The 7,109-nt window shown below is 40.7% G+C and overlaps 1 protein-coding gene across 1 annotated transcript in view; it reads right to left on the bottom strand.

Moving 5' to 3' along the window:
* Positions 1-7,109, bottom strand: part of LOC104157923 (prospero homeobox protein 1-like) — a 29,144-nt gene that overhangs the window by 16,079 nt on the left and 5,956 nt on the right. The gene's annotated exons all lie outside the window — the stretch shown is intronic.

The raw sequence follows: 7,109 nt of genomic DNA, 5'->3' as shown, positions 1-7,109 counted from the left end.
TGGTACTTTCTGGTTTACTGCTATCCATGAACTAAACCAGGAAAAATTCCACTAAAATATTTTTCCATGCTAAAAGACAAGATTACTATTTTATTGATCAGTAATAAAACACCGCTTAGGGCAATTTAGTACTTAACATGTTATTTGCGGTGGGGAGTAATCTGAAAAGCTCTGAGTAGCCTTAAATCATTTCACAACAGCTCTTCCTGCATAAAAGCAAGTGTTCGCCTCCATACAGCTGTGTGATTTTGTGGTATATTTTTTTACAGGACTTTTGTCAATTTTTAAAGGGAACATCTGCTTGAAAAAGTAGAACAACACTAGTAGTAATCCACAGGGCTAAGTGGGCAAACTGTGAAAGAGCAGGAGATATGCTGAAGGCGCCAACAGGACTCTCGCAGAAGGAATGCTCAAGTACGTAATTGTTTGCAGGATCTGGCCCTACAAGAGGAGCTCAGAAGAACAAAGCACTTGGCTTCACCAATGTCCCTTTTCATTGCTTCTAATGAAAGATTCATAAGAATAACTTTAATTTTTTATGATCTTTTTTTGCATTACTGTATTAGCTGCATCTACTTTGTATGCAATTTCTTCTTAAATACAGAAAACCTGTTTCAAAATGCCAGGCATAATAACTTAATCAGTACAATAATTGATCTTGATTGTTGTGCAGTCCTTCTTAACAGTAAGGAAGTGAGATGGAGCCCAGAAAATGTTTTATATGATTATTCCTTTTCATTGCAAAGCAATGTATTTATGAAGAATGCAGGTGAAGGTCTGGAGTGGAGTTCTTTTATTTTTTTTTTAAGACAAAAAAAAATTACTAAAACCTCCCTAATTTGCTAGTTAAACTGTTCAGTGGAAGAATGATTGTATTTGTCCTTTTTGGCTTCGCCCAATTAATTGGAGCAGTAACATAACGATTGTTAATAAACAGCTCTAATTTGACTGTACTTCTTGCCTATCTACTAACTGCACCATATCTTTGTTTAGCATATCATCAGGGAAAACAAGGAAGCATGTATATAATTTTGTTCTGTGGTATATGAAGTTTAATAATTATGCCACAGAGCATTCTAAATTAATCGCAGAAGGCACAACAATATTAATAATCTGTTTAGCAAACTCCGGCATCTTTGCACTTTGATGTTAGGAGCAGAGACAGTATGAACTGTGGCAGTTTTTTAAATCGGGCAAATGTTTGTTTCTGTTACAGCTTATACCAATGTTTTCTTTTATGCTTTTTCTACCCTGCACCTTTCTTCCCTCTAAGAAAAAAAAACAAACCACAAAACAAAACCACAGAACAACTCAACAAACAAGCCTCTGCTTATTTGGGTGCTTTTCCATCAAAGCTGACAGATCAAATTTTTCATTTATTTACCAAAGTTTCATTGTAGCCATTCTTCATAATTACAGCAGCATTTTAATTTTTTTTCTTCCCTTGAATAGGAGAGAAGGGGTTCTGAGAAAGTTTTTAATTAGCTAAATAGGTCTGTGTAATCTAGATGAAATAAACACGCCCGTTTGAAAGGGTTGTTAGAACTTTTCCAGCCATTTAATCCATAGATGGCTGAACACAATGATACCTTCCACAGAAAGCTACAGCCACCACCAGCAGCTGTTAGAAGAGAGCTTGCTCCCTGCTCCTATTGATAACCCTTTGTGGAATGAAGAAAAAGAGCTGAGGGAAGGAGAACTGAATGTCAGACAATAGACATCGCTACACACACTGTCTCTGAACTTTCCTCATCTCTGAAGGACAATTAATTATGAAGGCCTTTGGGGTAGGTCGAAGCAAGGGAAAACCTACTGCTGGCCCAGCACTCCAGCCGCTATCTCTGTGTTTGTTAAATGGTTGTGCCTGTTGGGGAACCAGAGTAGCAGCCACCAAAATAGCCAATAGATCATTTAGGAAAAAAGAGCAAAAGATTTTTTTTTATGTGTGTCTGTCCTTGTATAATTCTATTCTCACTGTGAAATCATCCATACACAAAACACAAGGACAATTTTTTTTTTTTTTTTTTTTTAGAAGAACCACAGGGTAGGTTACAGTCAGAAACGGCCTCTCAGTGGTGTGTTAAAAAGGATGGTCTTTTCACCAAATCATTTCACAGAGGCAAAACAGACAAACACAAAGAGTTGAGACTTTTTCTCCTACATTAAATAGAGTAACTGATAAGGTCAGACATATGATACCTAAAGACATGAATCTGTGAACTCTTGAAGTCAAAGGACTTCTCTGTGCAAAGGAACAATCTTTCAAAGGAAATAGATCATAGAACTCCACTGAATCCCCTTTAAACTTTATGAAGCAGGAGGAGAAAAAGCTCTAAGTAGGGAAGCTTGACAGAAGAGCCTTGAACTATTTTCTGAAGGAAAGATGAGACCCTCCCTAGGCTGCCACAAAACATCTTTTTTTTTCTAAAGGCTCTTCTGAACTTTGATATGTGCCAAGACACCGCTATTGAAAGCTGTATAATTATGTGCTATAGCCACTGTAGAAAATGCTTTGTTCACCACAACAAAGAACAATAAGCAAAGTAAAGTGACATTACACTGTATCTTTTTCTTTAAGAATGTTGAGAAAGGTCACGGTACGTTGTAACTAATAAAGCTGTTGAGTAAGGAAGTTTAAAGTTGATCTTGCTGTGCTTAAATGTAACCCAATGACAAAAAGGCAGAGGGAAGTAAAATTGTAATGACATTAAAAAATAGATCATATATCAACGTGCCAACTTCATTATACAAACACCTTGAATCCAAACAGAAAAACCGAGTGTAGTCCTGCAACAGTATTCCTCTTCGGATTCTCTCCCTAATAGCTTCCAACTACAATCTGCAATTCAACTACATGCAATGCACGGACCTTCTATTGCAAGCCGTGGATTTTGTTAGTTGATTAAAAACTGGGTTCATTTCCTGTGCTGTTTCACAAGAGAGCCTCTTCAAAATTTTTAAAAAGGCCCGAGGGCATCAATTAAATTCCCCGAAACCAAGATTTTTAAGTGAAAAAGAAGTTCCATCTAGACATCTATAGGTTTCAGTTTTCTTCAGAGGAATCGGGACAGTTAGGTTTGCTACTCTTAAACTGCCAAAGCAGCTTTGCTCTCCTTGCTGCAGATCCCCAGACAACGGCCTTCCGACTTTGTCTTTAAGAATGCTGAGAACGACATTGAAACGCTACAACAATAACGCCCTTGAAGGAGGAAGTATACAGCTGAGGGAAAAAATGAGAGGACTTTGATACCGAAAGAAACAACTGTCCCGTCAGGCTGTGCGCACTGCTAGTACCACCAGAAGTGCAGAGACTGCCACAGCAGAGCAGTTTGTGTGGAAGGAGCAGTCTCTGAGATGGAAGTTAGCAAGTTATGGACTTGATTTTCACTTCTCTTGAGGCCACTTTGCACTGCTCCAGTTGTGTGAAGGAGTATTAGGGTGGTTATAAATTGTACTTTACAGTGGCAGTGTATTGCAAAACCACTTATAAGTGGCCTGAGTTTAAATAAGAATTGGGTTCGAAGGCTTTAATTCTCCCTTTGGTGAACACCAATTCAGTTCAAGATGAATCCTGCAGATTAAATCAGGGAAGAATACAGGTTCCTAAAATAAGCACATGAGTGGTCAGAATTTTTGATAATTTAGCATGTCTTAATTTTTGAATGCAGTGCTGGGCATGCTTCATTTTCAGGGAATGGACTGTTGAGGACCTCCTGACAAAGTGGCTCTCATTAATAGATCTCCAGTTGAGCATCCCAAAATGGAATTGGCCTAAAACCATCATCACTTCTGAAAATTTTGGCAGCCAGCGTTCCTCTCAAGGGTTCATAGGCCGCTTATGTGACTGGGTTATTACCTAGATTTTATAGGTGGTATTTGAACTGTTTTACATAATCTCATTGATTTTTATGGGACTAACTCAGAGTGCCTTAAGTTAAACATTCTGCTAAGACTTGAGTACAACTGGTCTTGATTAGGTTTTTCCCACTAGTATGGTTTTCCCCTGCCAAAAGTAGAGCAAACTTCTTAAAAATGGTTTTCTCCTCCTTCAAAACGATGACACATGCCGTAACTAGTGCTATGAAAAAAGGCAATCATCGCGTCAAGCCTCACTGTACCAAAACTGCATACGGTGTATTTGTGCAAATAACGCAGCTTGGCAGATGTTTCACTATTGTGATCAATCTCAATAACTATGTCTGCAAAATCGGGCAAGTTCCCGTGAAGCAGCAGGCAGGCTGAGCTCAGAAAGATGGCCTACGCGGGGGCTTGCTTTGGTGCTCATTTGCTCGCTACGCAGAGGAGCGTGGCGAGTGTAAGGAGTAGGCAGGAGGGCATAGAGCGAAATCGCTAGCACAGAGAGACCTTGAGACTTCAGAACTAAGACTGAGTCATTAAATGCCCACAAGGAAAAGGAACGGGCATCGTGCAGAGAGACGTTAATACACAGAGAACGACAGTAACTACAAAAAATGCCAGGGAACAAGGATAATGGAGGAGGAGCAGGAGCCAAAGCAAGGTTAAAATCCAGGTATTGTCCTCAGGCCAGTTCCGTTTTCTTGTTGTAAGTACATAAATCAGAAAAAAAACCCCAAACTTAATTATGGTTTTTAACATATTTTTAGTTTAACTTACAGCACGGTGTCCCTTGTGTTTGAAATCATCCTGCTACAGTCACAACTGTGAGCTCTGATGATCTGTGTTAGGATGGATTTTGAAAGAGTTACAAAATTATTTAGGATTTTTAGGGTTTTTTTCTTTTAATGCATAGCAACAATACCTGACTTTAATTATTGCAGCCGGCATTCAGAAGCCTATGGCAACACCACAGTTGAGGTAGATATCGAGTGGCACAGCAAGCTGTCCTCTCTTTCTGACCAACTTCAGCATTTGTGCTGGGACACTGACATTTGTGGCTTTCATTCACCAGAACAACTCACCTTCTCCCTCCCTGGAAGAACAGCCCCAGAGCAGAGCAGTGTCTTCACCTTTCACAAAAAAATAGTGGGTTTCCACACCCACCCCCCCCCTTTCAAAACTCAGTTTCAAATTGCTCTGTGCAGCCCAGCACGAGTTTCTCCAGCTACCCCTACTGCGAGAGAGAGAAATGTGGAACTGGCTGGACACATACACACACATGTGCACACAAAACACAGGCAAAGTTGCATTGCACTGGAGGAGGTGTTGTATCTGTCTCTGGCTCACGGCCACAAGGGTACAATGGCAAAGCTAAAAACGATAGGACACGTGGTTTGTTAAACATCTTATTTGACTTTGCTACAAGCTGTCTGTTGCACTGCGCAGGGAAAGGAACACAGTATCACAGATTCCTGAGCAAATCAATGGCATAGCCTGATATGGACCAAATGCACATTTTGGCTTTATAGTTTTTCCTATATAATCAATTTAGTAAAGTATATGCACCCAAGAAGAGATAAAGGGGGAAGGGGTCGGTTTAGGAATAGCAGTGTATGTGATTTAAGAGAAACAGCGTATCAGACTAATCAGAAGATCAGCAAAGCATCATTGAAGTATGAGAGGAAGGAACTTTGATGATGCTAAATATGGCAAATGCTCAGTTTGCTAAATCCTTTGGGATCCAGTTTCAACATTACAGTACTTGTCATTTTTGCTTTGCAGCTTGTGGGGGAGGGGCCAGGCATTTATCAGGAAAAGTTACATTGGCTACATCAAAAACTGCACCATACAGTTTAATGATCTCATAACTGCTGGATCTCCAGTGCAAAACCAAGATTTAAAACTCTAGGAAACTCTCATTATACTAGATAACACAAGAAAGACTGAGTGAAAGAATCTGCAAATCATCACCATTTATAACATCTCTTTCCCTCCGTGATGGGGGAAAAAAACCCAAGGGACTCCTTTCCCATGGGCTGCTAGACCCCTCGGCTGAGGAGAGGAGACTGCAATCACTAGCAGTGCTAAACATAAGAGATTTATATATTCTTATCTACCTGAAAACACCTATATGCTCCCCACAATTCTTCACTGAAGTAATCCATTTACATTAACACTGCAACTAACGTTTTGAACAGGAGTAGTAAGTGCCTGAAAGCATCAAGGATACGAGAACTTTTGAGGGCAAAGAACATTTCAACCTACGTTGTGCAAACAGAAAAAAGTTGCGTTAAAAAGAAAAAAAAAAGCTTGAGGGAATTGAAGCGTATTTTGACAGAAAAGTTGGTCACACTTATCTCCTTATATATTTCCTTTTCTTTTTCTGTATGTAGCTGCTATGCCTCGGCACACAGGAAGACTTATCTCCCAGGGGTGGGAGTCTCCTGTCTTGTGCATGCACGAGTCCCTCACAGGCCAGAGCCCTCAGGAGGGCCGGGGGGGGCCACGGCACACCAAACATGAAGGCTGGATGTTGTCGTCAACCGCAATGAATGGCAAACCCCTCGAGGAACACCCTCTTCCCCCCTCTTTCTTCATCTGCCCCTTCCGTGCAACCATTCTCCCAGAAAACTGTGTGCCCAGAAGAGGGGGAAGGAGCTGAGAGAGCCGAGAAAGTCTTTGCGTAGAGACTTTTTTGCATCATCTGAACTTAAGTGCTGCGAAAGCGAGCCCTGCTAAAAATCCCTCAGAAGGATTTTAGGCAGGAAACCACCCTTCTTGTGCTGACAAATGTCACTTTTGCTACAGGAGGGGGCTCATTATGCAACTTGACCTCGAGTGAAAGGTGCAGACAAAAAAAAAATAAATTAGTAATTAGTACCACCATCGCTTTCCCACTCCACTTCACCAAGAGATGGGATTACTCGAGCCTCCCCCTCACGCACACCCTGTTCAAATGCATCATTACATCTGACTACCTGAACAATGCAAACTGCCATCCTCAGCAGGGAGAAACACTCTCCCGTGGTATCGCCGAGGGTCAGCATGTTAATGATAACAATAGTCTGCTGAGCTACCAGGCTGGCCTGTAAACAGGAATCTTAATCAAAGCCACAAACCCGTTGCAGCAGAAAACAGAAAGCATTTACTTCGAGTAGTCATTTTATCCTGCAGCTTGACAAAGCAAATGCATTTTAGTTCTATAAATCAAATGAAGGAAAGCAGAGGAAGGTAACTGCAAGCGTTTGATC

This window comes from Cariama cristata, unplaced genomic scaffold (assembly GCF_000690535.1).
Source record: "Cariama cristata isolate BGI_N322 unplaced genomic scaffold, ASM69053v1 scaffold39560, whole genome shotgun sequence".
In the NCBI taxonomy this organism is placed as follows: Eukaryota; Metazoa; Chordata; class Aves; order Cariamiformes; family Cariamidae; genus Cariama; species Cariama cristata.
The sequence above is the reverse complement of the archived record's forward strand: the minus strand, read 5'-3'. Positions and strand labels throughout refer to the sequence as shown.